Genomic DNA, 20968 nt, shown 5'->3' with positions numbered 1-20968 from the left:
GTCACTGCTGAAGCCAATGGTATAGATGCAAATAATACATATTTATTTATATATTTATGTATATTAACTTCATAGGAAATCACTCAGAAATTCTCCCCCAGAGAATCACCCTATAAAGGGGGTAGCACAACTCCTAACTTGGGAAAACTCTAACCAGAAAGACACTGGGAAAGAACCACCTGAGGAACCAAATCAGTATACCTACAAAGAAAGCCTCAACCATGAGAAAATTTTATATTTCACAGAACTCCTAAGTTTGATGAGATGAGGGGCAGATATGAAACAGAAACAGTACTGATATCTGCTGTGGTATATTCAATTTTTCCTATTTGGCAGCATTGCCTCAATTATTTGGTCATAAACACCAGACTTGTGCTGGCTGAAGCTGGATGAACCAGATGGGTTGAAGCAAAAGCTCTTCTTACTTTACTCCCAGGATCAGCTGGGTTCAAAGGGGCAGAGAAGAGGCAATCCCAGAGGGAAGAGCCCTCTCCTGACTGCCTGATCCACCAAAGGATTTGAGGAGCCATACATGGAACCCCTCAGTGGCACAAGCCATATGTAGCCAGTCTGAAATACCATGAGTTTGGAGACACTTTTCCTCAAGCATATTCCCAGCACAAAGAAATGAAGGATTTCCTTTCTCTGTTCAGAACAAAAAGTTTTGCTTAGAATATTCCTACTGAAAAAAAACCCCAACCGTCATGCATGGAAAATTTTTATTTTATTCAAACCAGATTTTTCACAGGAAAATGATTATGTTTAGAGTTTCCTATGAGTTTCTTGCTGAGGACTAACTGGATGTGCTGAAGTCCTGCATAACCAGAATCTCAGCAGTCTTAAAAACACAGAGAGTCTGTGAACACACTTGAAATTCCCAAAATGCTGTCTGGAAGCAACTAACCTGCAAAAGGGTCTGGGCCAACTGGACTTGTGATCACTCAGGTGATCAAAATTTGTTTCTGTATGACTCTTCCCACATTATCTGCCCATTCTGAGTATTTTCTCTCACTCTGTTGTACTTCATGGAGAGAAGGCAATCAGATGCATTCACTGAAAATGGGAATTCCTGCATGCTCTAAGTTATCAGCATAAAAATGTATCCAAAAGATAAAAGTCACAAAAAACTTCTCCACAACTACTTAGGAGTCACCAGAGCTTCACACTTTCTTGCCACATCTCCCACACTCCAAAAGGGATAAAGCCAACACAGATATGATTCCCAAATCTGCAGAGAACCTGCCCTGCCCGGGACAGTACCTGCTATGAAAATAATCCTGGGAGCTACTCCTTAACTGCAGGTGTCTTGCAGAAGTCATCCCTATTTTAAGTACAGGTTGATAGGTAAGTCCTATCAACTAAAAGTTACTAAAAGAAACAGTTTTTTTTCCTGAAAAGTGACCCCACATAAGGTATTTCTACATGACCTTCCATTTCAGAGGGCTGGTACAAGATTAGTTAGCCTGGAAAATGAGTCAGCCACCAGCTTGAAAGGCAGAGAACCCCTGGCTGGGGCATCCTGAGGTGAATGGCAGCTTTGTTCTCAATTCCAAAGCAAAAGGATCTGCTCCATTCATCCCAACTGCTCAGAAATGAACCTAAACTCATGAACTTAATTAATTTTGTAGGCATCATTAGCAGCGCAGCAGTTCAATCACTGGATCACTGAACTGAAGCCAGCTGCACCTGCTGAGGGCTGTGCCAAAGCTAAATCCTCCAGAAGCAAGGATAGGGTACAGCTAGATCCCAAAAGGAATAGCATGCACTGAGATAAAGTAGCTCTCTGTGGTCTGTGGGGCAGATTTATTTAAAGCTACAAAGAATCAAAAGCTAAGAAAGCTTTATGACGTTGTGAACGTAAGCAGGAGACCAGAAACAATGGAGTGTGCCTTGACTGTCACAACATCAAATGATTTTTCTTTTGTTCTACAAAGTTTAAATTTAAAACAGATTCTGAATTCAAATTGTAAACCAGGGCGTAGATTCTGCTCAAACGAACGTCTCCACATATCGACATCTGGGCCAGGCTGCCAATGTCCTCCCAAATTATGCACCCCACAGTCTCAAGGCTTTTCACAAAAGCAAGCAATTTACAGCTCTAACACAGTCACAGATCTGACTGTGGTTTGTGCAAAAATGTTCCAGGCAAAAAAATTTAATACCCAGCACACATACTCCCAGCATCCAAGAACAGAACTGGGCACTGCTGCTGCAAGAGCCTAAAATACAGTGAAGTTATCACAGAGCAATAGGAAACCTGTAATTATTCTCTGCTCTATTATGGTAATGCCATATCCATTAATCCACAGCCTTGGAAACAGAACCAGAATGTTGGATCCACATCTACCACTGGCATTTAGGAAACATGTCTCTGCCTGCTTGCTGTATTTGGCTGCCTGGGGGAAACAGGGACAATTTGTCCTAAAGGAATACTTCTCAAGAAAGAGGAGAAGAAGTGACATCTGATCATTGAGTCTTGAGATGTATGAAGTGTATGAGATGCTGTCCCTGCTGAGTGTTGGCTAAAAGGAGTCAGGGCAGGGGTCTGAGCTCAGGCTGGTGTGGAGGAGCTGCCCCTGCTGTCCCTCAGTCCATCTCTGGGCCAGGTGGGCTGCAAAGCTCAGGGTGACAGAGTCTGGGGGTGCCCTGACTGCACTGCCCTCCTTTCACCTCTTCAACAGCTCTTTAACTGCAGGTACACAAAACCTGTCAGGGGCTGCTCCAGCCACCCAGCCGTGTAAACCCCAAGTCCCTAACATTTAGAACACATTACTTTTTATGATTATTGCCTTTGACCCAAAGCCTATGAAATTCCTGCCTGCCCAAACCCATTGTCTTAGCAAGCTGTGCAATTTGACTCTTGCCTGAAAAGGGTTTTCATCTTCCAACAAAACATTAAACAGGCCAAACAAAGAAGACAGGTGGGGAAGCCTGTTTGGGACAAGTAGCAGACACATTCCCAGTTGTACTCAAGGCCTTGACATTCAGTCTTTGCATGTCTGAGGATTTAAACCTATTCAATAAAGGTAACAAGGAAATTACTGTAATCAGAGTTAGCAATTCTACCAGCTTCAGCCTTCCTATGCTCTGGGTAACACTTCTATTTATCATAAATAATTAAAAGTAGTCTGGCTGCCATTTAGACTTTTTGAAGGAAGTTAAATACCACAGCAAAAGCAAAGCTTTCTCCCTGCTTTGAAATCTTCACTAAAGCTGAGGAGAAAAAATATTAATACAAATAAGAATGATCCAATATCATGGTGAAAGGCCAATATTTGTTCACACTAGGGCTGTCAATTTTGTCATATTTCATAGGTGAAATAGGATTAAACTCCAGACCTCAAACCTTAAAAGTTACTGTTCAAAAAATTACTTGGATATTTTCTTTTTCCTCAGGAAAAATTCAGTGTCAGAAAATAGCTCTTCAGTTCCCAACAAAAAGGATTTAGTAGAAAAGATTTCTCTTTCCAGCAAGCATTCAAGTTTAGTGGAAGACAGTAATCCACAAAGCAACCAACCAAAAAGACAGTGAACAGCTCAGGACCTACAAGCTGCATACTTGAAGGTAATGCAGATACTGATAATTGCCTATATAATACCTTTCCAAGCCCTTTTTTTGGGTTTTTTGTTGCTTAAAAAAATTATGTTGAAGTACTACATAAGATGTGAAGATTTCACAGCTTTTCCTTCAAAGCTGTGGTTAAAACACTGGTTTAATGATATACTATTCCCCCCATTTTTTGCTGAACACTGCTGACTCAGGGAACTACTAGCAGGGTCCTACCAGACTCCTTCCCAGCCAACAAGGCTAAATTTGGGGTTAAAAATCTCTGAACTTGCATTCAGCAGCTCTGTTGGCCTCACATCTGGAAAGTCAGAATTCTCACTGGACTGGTGGCACAGCTTTTATTTAAAAATATAAACCAGGTCTCCCTTTCCCTGCCATAAATCTCAGTGCCAAAGCAGAGCCCATGAAAGAGCAACACTCTCTTTTAGGTGAGAGAGAGGCCCTTGGGGAATGGCAGCTACATCAGAGCCCTTGGGGGACTGGGATCCATCAACACTCTCAGCAACAGGCGTAGGCATTACACCAGGACTGCCAAACTCATCCAGACTGGGCTTTCAGGGCTTTTGCTGGGATACAGGGTGGAGGAGTTGTGATTCTCCTGAGCTCACATCACCCTGTGTGTGTGTGGAAGGCACTCAGCTCTCAGCAACAAGCACCGAGCAGGAAACAAAGTCTTTCAATCAGCAAATCAAAAAGTTAAAGCTATTTTTGTAAAGGGGAAGAAGTATTAATTAACTCAAACCTTCCTTTAATATTTTGTGTTCATGTTGTAACACTTAAGAGGTTTTTGGCTGGCTTTTTAAATCACAGGATTTTCTAAGCAAGTCTGTTGCTTACTTAAAGGGACAGTTTTTATTGTATGAAAAACACAATTCACATTTGCAATTTTCTACACCCACATCTATAATTAATCTCCTCTGAATACAGCCACTCCCTGACGAGATTCCATGTTATATTTAAACTCTGGGTGCCACTTTGAAAGGAAAATAAGAAGAACAATAGGATCATTTTCAAAGCCTACATAGCAGCACAAGGTTTCAAAGCAATGAAGTGCTTTAAACTCTGGCATCAACCTTCCGACCACCCAACCAGAGCGAAGACTGACCTCCAGTTACCACCACAATAAGCACAGAAGTCTCTTGAGAAATGCAGAGTGTAGATGTTCCCCGTGTTCCAAAGGAGGCAAGAGACTGATGTTATATTGCACAGATAAATCTCAAATTTACCGAGAGATTGTTGGGAAAGCCCGTTTTGTGACACTCAGACTCTAAGGATTAACCCACATAAAGAAAATTCTGTGTTGGATGAGGTATCTTAAAATTTAAAATTTGCACATCTTGTTACAAATGTGGATTTGATACATAACTACTGTGGGAAACTGGCTTGTTTTATTTTTCCATAAATACACACACACACGTGTTTGTAATGTGTACACATGCAGATATTTACTTTGGATTGGGAGAATGTGCCTGTTTGTGTTTGCTGTAATCTATTTAAACCTGTCCTTTAAAAATACAAATAAATGCATCAAACACTGCAAATGTCAAAAAAGCCATCCAACAGAAGGTAAATCACACTGACCACAATGAGATGATGTTTCTTCTACGATGTGTAACAGAGCCCAATTCTTTCTAGAAGTGTGTTTCTGTTTAGAAACAAGTTATCAAAAGATGGGAAGATGGAATAGTCTTGAATTCAGTTTTCCTAGAAGTTATGTCACCAAACCTGTAGGGAACCACCCATCTGCAGTTCAGCTTATCAAGGCAGATTAATCCCTTGTGTGCATCTAATAATTTCAGAGTATACACTTAGCTAAACACATTGGGTTGGATCAGAAAGTACAAAATAAGACCATTTTATCCACCCACATACGCCTCACCATGTCATGAGGCAAGGGCAAGCCAACAGTCAGCAGATTGCTGAGTTGTTTTATTAATTTCATTCTGTATTATGTTACAGACACCCAACCAAGATTCAAGCCCATTGTCTTCGGCATTGTTGGAGAACTCATAATGAGACACAGTCCTAGACAAAAAAATGTATTGTCTAGACAAATCAGACATAGCATGTGGGGCTGGAAATTTTAGTCCATTCCCTTCAAAGATGGCAAACAGAGGCAAAGAAAATTGAGGGATTTGGCCAAGGGTCAAAGAGTAAACTTTAATCAGACCCCTGAACTGAATACTTAAATCCAGAGGCTCACTCTAGAGACCCAGGCAGAAAGACACCATTCAGACATTGATGTTGAATATGTTAAAAAAAAAAATCTTTCTATGGACAACTGTGGTTTAAATCTTTAAATATGAGAGAAACAAAAAAAAAGTGTGCACATATATAAAATTGAATCATTGTTTTAAGTAACCACTGGTTTAAATTTTATAAGCTTAATAAGTGGAGGAGAGGTTATAAGGAAAACATCATCCAAAAATGGCAAGGGAAATGAAAAGCAAAACTGGAAGTAGAGACCACGTCTCCAGCTACTGCAGTCCAGCAGCCTTGGGACATTCCTCCTGCCTTCTGCAACATCAGCAATGTTTCAGTTCCATTTAATCACAAAAAATTATTCTTTCAAGCTCAGTATTTCAACCAAACCACTCTGCAATAGGAAGTCAAATATTTATTTCAATTAAGAGCTTGTATTTAAAAAACACATTTTCTCCTGTTACTTTCTGGCAGTTAAAAATATGACACAATTAAAACTGGAAGTATTGGTACACAGAGCCAGTGAACAGCTTCCTCTGGAAGTCTGAGCTGGAGCAAATTTACCACAGCTCAAGACTTCACCAAACACTCAAGGAAGCTGGTAAAGAGATTAAGCAAATGCTACAAGTCACTGAGAAAAAGGAAGTTTGGTCTGAGCTCCCTCCCCACCGTGTGGCTTTGGACAGAGTGAGATTATTCCTGTCAGCAACATCAACTTCTCCCAGTATAAGAGCAGCAGCACATCCAGATGTGCATCACCCAGCACATCTGCCAGCACCAGGCATTGGCCCAGCCATGGACACACGGCCACTGCATTGTTCCAGATGTCCCTGTCCCACAGGGAATAACGTGGGCAGGCTGCAGGAAGACCCCAGTTACTGCTCCATGGCCCTGTGTGGCTCCTCTGGGTGAAAAGGACACACAGGACATGCTCACCCACCAGCCATGCCTAGGGAGCTGAAGGATTTAGGGTGTCCTTGATCTTCCAGCAGCTTGGGAAGTGTGGCAGATGCTGAGGGCGCTGCCTGGCCAGCACCATGCGCACCCTGACACGCCAGACACTGACTAGAAACACAGATCTCCACAGGATCAGGGCTACAGTTCATTATGTGGTTTCTGCTGTCTTCATACAATTGAGCAGAATTAGAGTGGTGTGAAAAAACCCCACCCTTACAGCCTTACCAGTGGTGTTTTGAGAGAGAGAACTGTCAGTCCGGAAATCTCTTCATGCAAAGACACATTTTACCAGTTCATGAGTAAATAATGTATATACTCCTAACATCAAACTGCTGATAGTCTAATTTAGCACAGTACTTGCACACATGTGTGAGTATAAAGTCCTGAGTGCTGTCAGTGGGGTTAATGGGAGTTTTTACCAGCTTAGTCAGACTGTGCTGAACTGGAGCCTCGGCTGTCATGCACTTGTGGCTAGACAAAGCCTAAGTGAAACCAGAACAGAAGCAGGGAAATTGCCAAGAGTACTGCAATAAAAGAAAGTCGTAATAACTGCATTCTGATGGAGGCTGTTACCATTTCACATGCTAAACCTGAACATTGAGGCCTCCTTTATTCAGAGAAACCACCTTCAAGTCTTATTCAGGTCTGGATGACAGGATACAGCTGCCAGGGGCACCTGAACCAAAGATACACATTAGATATTCCTATTCAGGGAGTGAGCTGAGGTGTGTTGTTACCTCCCACCACAAAAATCAGTTCAGTCAGAGTAAACTCTTAAAATCATAAAGTCATTCCTAAATATTAGATATATGTGGTCATAATTTAGTCATTAGTATCAATTTTTGAAAACAGGTTTTGTTAAATTTTAAGATAAGTGATTTAAATCAAAGGAAAAGCAAGATGGCTCATTTTATATACATGTAATGTATGCTTGTATTTTAATATTTTAAATGACAGCAGCACTGCATCTATTTCTAGAGTATCTTTAATTAATAATAATGGTATGCCTGTACAGGCCTTTGCAATTGTATTCATGTAAAAAAGAGGGCACATTTCTGAGCAAATCTCAAAAAGTAAAGACACCAACAGTATTATTTGGACAGCTGCAAGATTTCATAAACCAAACAAAGAAAACCCCCCAAGGAGTTCTGAAACAGGTAATAGAAGTGAGTAAAAGAACACATAAATTTCCATAAAGTAGGAATGAAAAACCGTTTCAGCTTATTTACATCAGCAGAGAAATAAATGGAGATCAATGCAGAAAATAAGGAAGGCTACAGAGTAGATAAATCAGGTGTCATTATTTCTCAGAAGGCAGAAATAAAGACATTCAAAGAAAACAAGCAATCATTCTGCAGTTGAAAGAGGATATTGCTGGGACCAAGAGAAAATAAAAGAAAAACATAAAGGAGGCTACATTACATGGATATCTAGACTGCTTCCAGTCACAATAATAGAGAGAAATAACATAAGGGAATACAAATGCTCATTAACTGAGCATGATTTCAAAGCACTGGCCCCAGAAGGATGCTAACATGTTGTCAGGTCTAGGATTCCTCTGTCCTTTCCTTTCCTCTGAAAGCATCTCTGCTGCCACTGCTAAAGAGAAGGGACTGCACTAAATCAACTCCACTCTGACTTTTTCTAACAACCAACCAGATCAAGCCATGGGCTCTTGGCAGAGTGGCTGAAAGAAAGAAGTTGCTCCTCTTATTTCAGATGCTTTAGCCTGTTACACAAGGAAGGTGGACACGATTGGTTTTTCCATTCATTTAAATCCTAAAAACAACTTCACCTGGGAATGCACATCCCCAGCTCTCTCAGAGCCAGAGCTCAGCCTGCCAGGTACTGCCTGAGCTTGTCTCACACCCAGCACCGAAAGGTGAGGCTGAACCAGCAGGGTGGAGTTCACCACTGCTCTAATGAACCCTTTCGTGCGGCTCAAACAACACTAAAATATTTGCCTTTCCCTTTCTTGGAACTTGAATTACACTGCAATACCTGCAGAAAATACACTCACAAATGCTGCAAGCACAGAAAGAATGAACTAAAAGTCAATTCAAAATCCCTGTGTTAGATGCCTTAGAAAAGGACTGTTTTATTCTCTCTTTAATGGTTTATACATTTCTAATGAAAAAAACCCCAAAAATAATTTCCACATCTGTGTGTTTTACCAAATTAAATGATGGAATTAAAAAGATCACTGTTCACAGAGAGACTGTACACTTTTATTTGAGAGAAATTAAGAATGAAATTTCTAAAGGCAATTTTGTCCACTATTTATTTATGAGCTTGGTCCTAAAGAGACGTGGGTGTGAGTAACTTGACCTGAACAAAAAGTGTCTCTGACGTCAGCTGGGGCATTTCTGTAAGTCACGTGTCTGCAGAAGCAACTGCAGGATTGTGCTTGACTTACCCCATATGGATTTTCCTTGCTACCTCCACAGTTAGGTCAGCAACATCAGGCTGCACATTCTGCCATTTTCATTGCTGCAAAGTGGTTTGCACCCTTAGGAAAAAAGCACAAAGAAAATCAACTCCCTGCTGTCCTAAAACAGCTCTAGAGGTGAAAGGCCAACTTTCACTGCTGCCAGACCCAGAGAGAAATCCCAAGGTCTGAATTTAACAGTTCTCCTGCCCTGACTTGCCATGGATGGTATGGGAATGATGAGGAGGAACAGCACAAGACTTGCTGACCTGCAGGAATCAGAGATTGGCAACTCTGGACTGCAGCACTGAAAACCAGAAATAAATAAGTAAGCAAATCTGCATGCAGATCAAAAAATAACAAGTGCCTATAAGACAGCAGCTACTTAAGGAGAATTTTCTGGATATTAAATCCATTGTACTTGAACAGTCTGAAGATGTTTTTGGTATATGACAAATGCTGCCAGCAAGACATCAGATGAAAACTCCTCTGGCTGGACTGACCTTGATTTTTCCAAATACACTGTTTCTTCACAATCAATGCCAATTAATCAATAACCTGCTACAGGTTTTCAAACACCATTTTCAAGTCATTCTGTGTGTCACACTGAAAGGACAAATGAATCTTCTGGGCCATAGGTGTCCATGAGGTTCAGAGAAGGAAAATGAGCAGTGTTAAGAACAGCTCCCCAAACATTGCCAGAGCCAACAGCCTGTTCATACCAGCAAGCTTGGACAGCAAATAAAGGACCCAGACCAGCAGAGCACTTAAGCACAGGCTTTAACTTTAAGCACGTGCCTAAGTGCTTTGCTGGAAAAGGGCCCAAAGAAAAGAATGAGCACAGTTAACTGAAAAGCCCTTCAGAACTGGCCTGACTGCTTTGTTTGTCCATTCCAGTTGCTAGTAAACACACGTTTGGGCTTAACCCATGCCACAAGAACAGAGACCTGGTACAGCCAATCTCTGCACTCTGGGAGGCTCCAGGAACTGGAAAGGCACTGCAAGACACATTTGGGATTTAGGCTACTTAAAAGGCACAAGTAGACATAGTATCTCCACATCTCTCTTGCAGGAAAACCCACATGAAGGCCCAAACCATTAAATAAGCTTTTACCACACAAGCCTGCCTTGCTCTGACTTTTCCACTAGCTTCACAGAATGTATTTTGGAGACCTCATAAAGAGGGGACAAAACACTGCCACAGGATTGGTGGCTCTTTGTCCTGTCTCCAACTTGTGAAGGAAACCCAAACTTGAGCAGATAATTTCTGACTCTGGGCCTCGGCACTGTGCCAGTCTTTTTTACAACCTCCACCTTGGTCCATTAATAACATTTTTATATGTATCAAATTTACCCCCAAAACCAAAATCAAAACAAAGTTCCCTAGAATATCTTAAGCAATGTGCTTAAGTTAAAAAAAGAACTGGAGTCCAAAAATGGAAAGATGATTAGGGAGGTAGGTGAAGTTTGAATGAAACAATAATAAAAAGCCCTAAGAACACATCATATATTCATAGTTCTTGAATCATTAAGGCTCTGCATGACAGCTCTCACAAGCACCAGTATGGCAAATTCACTGACTTTTAAGCAGGAGTGAAAGTGGCTAAGCCCTAGGACAAATAATTTGAAAATCTCAGCACAAGTCTGATCTCAGAGAGTTTAAAGGAATGCAGACTGCCCAAAAACACAGCAGCTGTTTGTTTTTTCTGCCACCTTTCCAAGGTTCATGTCTGGAGTGAGGATAAACAGTTCTGAAAAAAAGTTATGTGGAGTTCAGACTTTAAGAAAATAAAACATCAGACTAGTATTTCTTGAAGAAAGAATAAAAAAAAAACCCCAAATCTTAAATTATTTAGCCCTGAAAGTTTTCAGGTGGAGCTTCCAGGAGCAGAGGTAGATGGCTTGAGGCTTCAATATATTAAAATGCATTTTCTAAACAAGTCTGCATTTTCAAAACCTTGGCCTGATGTGGTTTTCTTGAGCAATATTCCTCCAAGCAGAGTTTCACATTTAATGAGGTAAAACTGTAGTCCCTACTTCATGCACACACACACAGATAGAGGCCCTTTCAGATAAACCAACAAGCAAAGGAGATAGTGGATGAAGCCTGCATCAGCCTGAAGTGATTTCCATCAGCACAGCAGGTATCACAATCACAAGGTTAATTTCTGATAGCTTGGACATCATTCTTTATATTCTATCTCCTCCTTTCTCTGTTTGTGCCAAAGCAAATGAGCACCCACTTCAATGAATTAATACATCTCCTGATAGGTTGGGCAATCAGAAATTTAACATTTTAGTAGGTATGAGTTTCCTTTGATCCACATTTAAAGAGACAGCCTGAAAAAGAAAGAGGTATCAGGAAATGTTCTTGGACAGATTACCAGTGGAGCTAACTGGTGTGAATAAGGATTGTCTGTGCTCCAGGCAGGTCAGAAATAGCAGGAAATAGCAGGCACCATGTTGAGATTCAACATCTGTTTATGAACTGTCCTTATATACAAATGAAGAGCTGCTACAGGACAAAATATACAAACCCAGAAAGTCTTAAACAAACTGGATCCCCTCTGGAGAGCCCCCCTGTAAGATTTACACCTGGTGCTACTGGGACAACAGCATGAGGAGTGGTGAGCACTGAAGAACTTTACTTTCTCTTTGTGATGCACATTCAAATTATAGATATATATATATATATTTATATTTATATCTATCTCATGGCCAGCATGGCCCAAGATGGCACATGAAAGATGCCATCTGTGAAGGAGACTAAATCCAGACTGCACATGTGCCCACAGAGCTTCAGAGTGGAATTGAGGGCAAGAATGGCACGGGGTGGGATGGACATGAAGAACAGGTGCCAGCAGTGTATCATGCTCTTACACATTCCCTGTTTTCCCTTCTTTGTAGGGAGATGAAAGCTCTCTGGACCTTAACCTCCTGCACAGATGCTGTGCACAAGGAATTAGGGACAACACCACACCAACTTTTTCCATAAAGACAGGAAGAATACTTAATTTCTTTCCTGAAAGTAAAATTATAGCATGGTATTTCCTTTTCTCCAAAGACTCTGTTCAAGGTATTTTATATACAATGACAAACCAGCATCAGAAACCCCCAAATAGTTTCATAGAGGGAAGTTCAGAAGACGAAAACCACAGGAAAATAGTTTTCTTTGTATTTTGTGGCATGTTCTCCCCCTCTTATCAGTTTTAATTAAATATGAAAACACCTTATTGTGCAGATCCAGCTTCATTGCTCTGAAGAATGAGCTCACCTTGGAAAATGAGATTGGAAGGAGAGGAGAGTATCTAAATAGTTTCAAAACTGTTTCAAACTACAGTGAGTGAAGATGAAGTTATTTCCATCATCCTAACTCCATGTACTATGTAGGGATAAATGCAAGTGCGCTTTAGGGGTGGGGAGAGTTTTGGATTTAAGAGGCATATCTCTCTGCTCATCTTCATATTTTTCCCAATCACCTATAGCATGAAGGGATTTCCTACTTTCTTTCCCACTTTGACAAAAAAAATCCTTGTGCATGGGTACTAGAGGCAATAGCTGGGTCAGCTGGCATAAATTCTCTTCTACTCCAACACTGGCTCATGGATGCTGGGAGGGACTCTGGGACAGCCCCAGCCTGCCAGGGAACACAGGGACAGCTGTCTGAGGAACACCTGTGCTCCCCAATCCCCTCTGCAGAGAGTCCCAGGATACATCCACACTGCACAACAGCAGCAAGCTCAGAACTCAGGCTGACAAGTCTGAGACAGAGCACTTGAAATAAAATAAAGTGGACAAACACAGGTTTTAACTGAGATTCCCAGCTCCAGTTTAAAGCTGAGTGTCAGCAAGCTGAACCAGACATTTAACTCAAATAATATCTGAAGTTACATCATAGTAAAATATAAAAAATAGAACTTTCAGAACTTCCCCTTCACTTTAAAATTAAACCAACAGCCATGGTGAAATCTGAAATTCCAACTCTCCTATCCACAGAAGAATTGAGTTTCCTACCCATGCAGTGTCCAACAACCAAGAAGGACAACTCCAGTCATCCCTGCTGGATCACACTGCAAGCATTATTGCTTCATCTGTTTCTCTGAAGTCAGTCAGAATCCTACCATCGACATTTAATTAAAGAAGGTAGTAAGAAAATAAACAACCTTTCTTGGAATGTCTTTGATTCCATAAGTACATATACATTTCATCCACTGAAGGCTGAATTACAACCTTTCATCTAAAGAACAGCTTAATGGAATGGCACTGGAATAAAGAATGGGAAAAGGCAAAAACAAACCCTTGGTGATTTCACATAACACATTATATATTTATATAATATCGGGCTGGCTATCTGGCAGCATCAATTTGCAAGCTGCAGTAAAAGTGTTCATCACCTCAGTGCAAGCAAAAGGCTGAGCCAGGCACTTACACCAAATCAATAACCAGATCCTACTGAGAGTTAAAGCAGCAGATGGTCCATCACAATGAAGAAATGACAGAACACATCCATAGAAGTGCCTGCTTTCTTCAGACACATTCTTGAAAGCACTGTATCATTGATCTAAGATTATTTTTATAGGCAGATGACAGGTCAAGCATAAAAGTGCTCTGTTTTAAAGGTTACGGAGTTGGCAAGCTTGGTATCACTGCCATGGACAAAGACGCATTTTCTTTGGAAGTCTTCCTTGTCAGGTTATTTACATTTCACAGTTAAAAGGCTCCTCTCTGGAGAACACGAATTCTAAAACAAATAAGAGAAAAAGTCCTAGGCAAGCTAATGCTACTTTAAAGAGATAATGTAAATCAACCCTGACACCATCAGTGTCATCCTAAAGCACGCAGAGAATTTCCAGTGAAAGTTACTAACATTAAGCAGATTGAGAGAGCCAGCCAAAAAAAATAAAGCAAACCTGTAGGTAAACTGCCCTCCAGGCCAAGACTGTTGTTACAGCCATGTATTACAGTGAGAGGCAGAGGAGGAACACTCCAGTGGTGAAAGGCATTTGTTTGGGAAGTCTGGAGGAAGAATTGGTCCAGAATAAATAATTTATAGTGTGATCTGTGAAAATGCCTATGGAATACGACACCTAATTCTCACTGCAAGTTAGACAGAAAGCTGGATGCCCAGCTAAACACTTAAAGAATGTTACCCTTCAAATTATACGGCTCTTTTCCCAGCTATAAAATAACAATGCCACTTTCTTGGTTAAGAGCACATTTAAGGGCTGAATTTATTAAGGTTCTTTCATATGCAAGGTATTACAGAGGAGTAAAGGTTTGGGGGTTTTTAAAAAAAAAGGAAGAAAAGACAAAAGAGGCCCTTATGGGATAATAAATTTCTGTGAGTTTTAATACTTCTAAGCAGTGTGTGTACACATACAGTGCACAGACTTCATGCTACACAGCTTTTCTTCCCTTCTCTGGATGAGAACTCTCCTGGAATGTTATTGTTTTCAGGGGGGTGGTTTTTAAAAATTTACTGTGAATACATGCATTATATATGTGCACACCAAAACACTGCTGGGGCTGTAAATGACCCAGGAGTTCATAAACATGGCTATTTTCTTATCTGGTTCAAATTTATGCAAGGAAGCAATTGTTACACAGCTCTGGCTGAACAGAGACCCAATCTCACAGGGGACAAGGGCGCTTTCCATAGGGTTTCACATAAGGAAGAGTTCAAAGGAGATGACAGATTGTTTATTACATCCCTTGTACCATGAGGGTCTGATCTCTGATGGTGTTCACAGGAGCTAATGCAAGAGAAACACCCCGAACACCCAGCCTGGCTCTGAAGAGAACAGAAACGATTGAAAAAAAAAACATTAAAAGAACTGAAAGACAACAAACTCCTCTGTGGTTTATGTCTCATTTTTCCTCAGAATTTAAGGCTGTAACACCACAACCTCCTTCAATACTCCCCCAGGTCCAGAGAAGAACAGTTATCCAGTCCCACCATTAGTGAGGATGTCAGCAAGAGGCATCTCAGACTCCCAGCCAACTCTTTATGAATATTATTAAGGGGAGATTGCCATGTCAACCTCACAGAAGTTAATAATTACAGTGTTCATTTATCTCCACTGGTTCTGCACAGGACCAACAATGAAATGGCTGTTTAAACAGAGTTTCTTGCTTCGATGGGAAGCTGTGTGTGCACCACTCATCATTAACAAGTAAATGTTAATGACAATTATGGAAAATAAAAGACTTTCTGATATATACAGTACAGTTATTTAAGAGTCTTCTTAAGATGTTGGATGTTGCATTTTGAGACTGAAGAAATAAAACCTTTAACAACAATGCATATATGAACTCTGATTTGTTTTTATTATTTTGTTTTTTAAGTGCTGGAGAATGTTTTAACCATCACACACAAACTCACATACACACACACTCTCAAACTACCACACTAGGCAAGATCAGAGCTTAACAGCCAACAAAACACACATTCAATCCCTGAGATCATTTTCCTGAAATAGAAAACTACATATGTTTCTCAAATTTCACATCAAGCCACTGCACAGCCCGAGCTGCAGGGGAGAAGGGAGCCAAGCCTGCCTTTAGGCTTGGGGGAGGAAGGACCTGAAACCAAGATGATTCCTTTCATATCACCACATTTCTCATCCACAATCTCCACTTAACAAACACCCCCATTTCACAGCATTTCTAGCTGGGCTTGCTTATCAAGCAGCCTTTGCTTTGTCAAATTAAGACACATTGCCTTAGATTAGTGAGACTCCCTGAGTTCACGATGACTTCATGGTTGGCTCAGTTCAGTGTCTCTGTGGCAAACTGCCAGGAATACATCCCCTGCCCCCAATCCTTTCTATACTGACCTAGCTGGTTTTTTTCTTTTTTTTAGCAGCAAATGAACACAATAGAAAATGAAGGGCTAGATACTGTCACAGCTAATTAACAATCCTAACAACTTCAAAAAATTAAGTAGTAAATATTTGAAGATCTGAATGCAAGCCTCTGCAGTGCAACCTCTCAATGTATGTCTGAAGCTGTTGGAAGGGGACAGTGCAGTTTTTCTTCACTGGGCAGATACAGTGAGACACTCTGAAGGGCTCCTGTTCTTGTGGAAAACACATTAAGCTTCTTTTGCTAATATTTTGTAAAGGGCACTTGTACAATAACAATAGCTAAAGCTTCCTGTTTGCCTGTGTGCTTCCTGGCTAACACTAACGAGACCTGCCGACAATTTTTTTCTCCAGCACACAGAATTCTTTCAGATTACTCGGTAGACTCAAGGATGTATCATTTTTAAATTAAAAAAAAAAAAATCTAACAGTAATAGCTCACATTGCACCTGCCGTTCACAGTCCTGAAAACTTTTCCAGCTACACATTTCCTATTTTCTGGATCAGTCTGTGTGTCACCAGTCTCCAAAGAACATGTTTTGAATTTATTAAAAGCCTGATAGCAGTAGAATTCTCTCATTTGGCAAACATACCATCACAGGGACACTTGCTTTTGGCTCCAGGACAAGAAATTCATGGTACTTTGTCCAACCCACAAAAACACCATCCCTCCCCTCCCAAGCAGCCTTTCAAGATAATTCTCTCTCCTCCAGAGACTTCTCTAAACAAGTCTGCATGTCTGAACTCTTGGGTTTCATTTCATAAACAGGACACAACACCAGAGTGTAATTCAGGACACTGTCACTGCCCCATGGGCTCAGCACTAATCACAACAGCTTTCTGAAATATTCCCTGGGCCCCTTCTTGCCAGAGACAAGGCCTGATTTTTAGACTGGGCATCTTTTGAAGCAGGCACAAAATATCAACAAGAATCCAAGCACCAGATCCCAGCCAAAGGGCATCCATTAGTCATGGCAGGGCTAGGAAGGAAGGGAAGGGCAGCTGGCCCCAAACCGTGGTGTCTGTGCTGCTGCAGTTACCACATCTCTCTGCAAGGATTGCCCAATCCTGGAAAAGGACACAGACATCCTTCAGATAATGGTTTAACTCGCACTGGTTTGTTTTTCCAACAGCGCCTCTAAACATAAGCTCCTCTTCTAAAAGCACTCTCCCTCCTCAAAGTTTCCAGCCTATTCTGGATAAAATATTTGGTGAGGGCTGCACTGACACAGCCACAGGAGACCTCACAGTGGTAAAAGTAAGCAACCTCCCAAGAATGCGTGGGTGCACCAGTCTAACAGATGAAGAACAAACATCAAATCCTCACATGGATTCAGCTCCCTGAACACCTCCAAAAACACAGATTTTAATTCACTTGTCCAAATCACAGAGCAGAGATCTGAATCCAGATTCCTGGATTCTAGAGCACCCCCCTAGCTTTATTGTTTTATTACAAGCTTCCCTAACTACAACTCAACAAGGGACCAGAGTCTACTCATGTTTATCCCAGTGGACTCTGCATCAACTCTGACAATGTCCAGGGAATTCTCTGGAAGTCAATCAGTGCCATGGAGCCAGCTCCAGCCTTAATTATCAACTATGCAAAACAGGTTACAAATAAACTTTAAGGACTCAATCACTGCTTAACATAAAGAGCCAACTACTTAAACATGCACAAGCCAAGGAACTCATAAATGAAAAAAAACAATTTGTCAAGTATCTTCCTGTTGAAAATAGACTGTGAACTAAAGAGAGATCCCCCTCTCTCACAGAGATACAAATATTAGTCATGTGCTTCCCAGAAATGCTTTTTATCAACTACTAGCATGTGCTTTTCACTTTGCAATCCATCACTACCATAAACAGTATGAATTTCTTCCTTATAAAACTGAGAAACTCATGATCCTGATATCTGTTAAAAGGAGATCTTTTAGAAAAGTGAAGTATATGAAACATCTGTTCCACCCTTTCCCATGTCATGATGGCAAGCAGCTGAAGACTGATTGGACAAGTATTTTCACAAGAAAATTATTTGGGTCAAATTCTTAGATGAGATGAAGTCTCTACTAAATGGCATATTATTTTCCCTACATAGCTAGAGTATAATAACATGACAAAAAATAATCTGCATAAATATTCTACTTGTTCCAACATTTTTTGGTCATTTTGGGAGGTGGCTCCTCCAGAACAATGCTGGACACCTTCTATCTCAATAATGTCAGCCTGACATTATTCCCTACATTTCCACATCCTCCTTCACAGGTCTAATCTCTCTTTTGTTAGAATTCATCTTAAATTCCAGTACACACTAGCTCATTTTGCAGTGAGTGAGCTGCCTATGATTGGAAATGGCCCTAAAGCAGAACTCTGGGTCTAAACACACATGACCTTTGAGAAATTTGTGTGTGGATTCCACCCAGTTTAACAGCTCAGCCCTATTCTTATCTGCAATGTAATCCCTCACAAGACTCCAGGAACACAGTAGGGTTGCAGATGTGCATCTCTGGTAAGAACTCCCCATCCATAACACAGTAGCCTGTAACTAAACCAGAGAGGAGTTGAGATTTTATTAAGATAGCTGTACCCAAAGTACCATATAAAGGAAAGGTTACCAGAGGTCCTGCATGGGGGAGGGAAGGCAGTGAGTCACACTCAGCACGAGCAGGAGTGCTGAGCCTCTGAAAACCACTGCTAAGACTCTGTCACATCTCTTCCTCTCCACCACAGCACTTCCAGAGAAGACAACTGAGTATTCAAGTGGCAAAACCAATTCTCACTGTTGCAGCCTTGGGGGGCAAAGCTGAGAAGTTCTAAGTTTAAATTTTTTAATTAACATATAAATTAAATGTTAATTTAATTGTTTAAATTAACATTTAAAATCTAAAATTTTTAAGCAAAATTTTTTTAAATAACATTTCTTTTAATGCAGAATAGTCAGCTGCCTGGATCATTCAGGACAAGTCAATGGCTGTTCATCAGCCCAAAGCAGAAACAATAAAACATACTACATTAAATATGGAGCATTACAGGCAACAGCTTTCCAAGAACAATAGGAATCAAAAATTTGGAACTCATCCTTTGCAACTGATGAGTGGATGTTGTTCAGTGAGATACAGAGCAATTTTAAAGCCAGAAGGTAAAAAATTCTAGATGTTTGACCCTCCACCTCAGAGGTAAGAAACACTTATTGTTTATTGTAGGTCTACTGGAAAAAAACTTGGCAACAAGGCAGTTCAAGCCAGCAGAATGAAAGGTGAAGGACATAGGATTTCATACTTAGAAACACACGTCAAGAACTGCTTTTCAAATACATCAAACTCTGATCTCACACACACTTAACTTTGTGCACAGTGACCTCACTGAAGGCAAAAAGACTTTACATAATTTCTAAATGTCAAATACATAGAAAATGTTTTAGAGAGCCCCTTAAAAATTTAAAGAACCAATGTCTTTGCTATAAAAGTGCCTTCAGAATTGCATTTATTTTGGTAAAATCCCCATCATCAAAACAAATTTAAAAAAAAATAAATCATTCTTTTATCAGGGCCAAGTTCTGTATGATTCACAGTGACTAACACTGTCTTGCCCTGTGAATATACTCCTTTGTGCTCAAAGGCAGAAAGGGTGGTAAGAGGTAATAATCTCATACATGATAAATTCACACTTCCCCTGTATTATGAGCATATGCAGGACAAATTACTTGACTTCACCAGCCTACAAGAAAATTCTCAGAAAACAGGTGTACATGGGGTAAAGCGAGAAAGGAAAAGAAAACAAGGTTTGATTCCAGCTAAATGCTTGTTGTCCTTATTTTCCTGTCTTTTGCTTCCTTTTTTGTTACCCTACAAGAAAACCCACTAGAGCCCAAACAATGGGCTTGATTTTGGGGAGCACATTAAAGACAGCAATGAAGGATTTACAAGGAGCTATTTTATTCAAAATTGAAGACACTGAACCAAAGTGTGAGGGAAGACTTTGCCCAGAGAGTCTTCTCAACTCTCCCTTACAACATTCATCAATGCAATCAAAAGATTTTGAGTAATCATATTGTCCTTGCTAAGGAAATTAACTTGCCAGTCTAAATTCAGGCATCTCAAATTTTGAGTATAATCCTCTGCAACTCTTTTTTTCTGGCTTTTTTTTCCAAAGAGATTCTCTGCTTCACCTGCAGGAAATTGCAGCCAAGGACACAAAGCCAAAGGCAGGCAGGACCATGGTGCTCTCAGGATCACTGCACCCTCCCTTTTCAGAGCCTCCCCCTCCTCATGCCCTGAGCAAAGGGTGCTAATTCTAAAAGTCTTGAGTACTTTCACAAGAATCAGACCCAGGAATATCATCTGGGAGCCAGGGATTTATCCTCTTGAAGGTAGAGTTCGGTCAGGTGACAGGACTGTTTAGATTGCAAGATCTGTGGGGTGGGAGTTGTTCTGCCTTTATATAATTCAGAGTTAGACTGCAAAATCTGACTTAAAGTCCAAAGGAAGAAGATTTAAGATGCCATTTATCCATTATCACCTTGGCAAGTCCTTACACAACTCCTCTTTTTGCATTTTTTAAGTCAATCATAGCACTTCCCTGCTGTATAATGCTCTAACAATAGCTGTCAATCAGGAAAACTAGCTAGGGAGAAATAGAGCACTCAATTAAAAAGAACTGTATTTGATAAGAAAGTATCTTGATTTCCAGAGACACTAAAACTATCCTGTGGCCAGTTTTCATTTGAGACTACATTTTGCACAGATTCTACTCCACAAACTGCAATGGAAATAATTGTAAGCTGCACTGAACTGGGCATGATTTTAAATAGATAATACTGGTCCTCACTTCTCACAAGGATCTGCAAGTGCCCTCACCTGTGTTGGTCACTTTAATCCAGATTTTTAAGGGGTTCTCTCAGAAGGTTTTGTTCAACTACTCAGCCAGAATTCTAGATGTGGAATTATGTGGAGC

The 20968-nt window shown here is 40.6% G+C and overlaps 1 protein-coding gene across 3 annotated transcripts in view; it reads right to left on the bottom strand.

Annotated features, from left to right (window-relative positions):
• FGGY (FGGY carbohydrate kinase domain containing) overlaps positions 1 to 20968 on the bottom strand; it is a 129348-nt gene that overhangs the window by 84295 nt on the left and 24085 nt on the right. The gene's annotated exons all lie outside the window — the stretch shown is intronic.

The sequence above is a fragment of the Ammospiza caudacuta genome, chromosome 7 (assembly GCF_027887145.1).
Source record: "Ammospiza caudacuta isolate bAmmCau1 chromosome 7, bAmmCau1.pri, whole genome shotgun sequence".
NCBI classification, from domain to species: domain Eukaryota; kingdom Metazoa; phylum Chordata; class Aves; order Passeriformes; family Passerellidae; genus Ammospiza; species Ammospiza caudacuta.
This window is presented reverse-complemented; position numbering and strand designations above follow the sequence as displayed.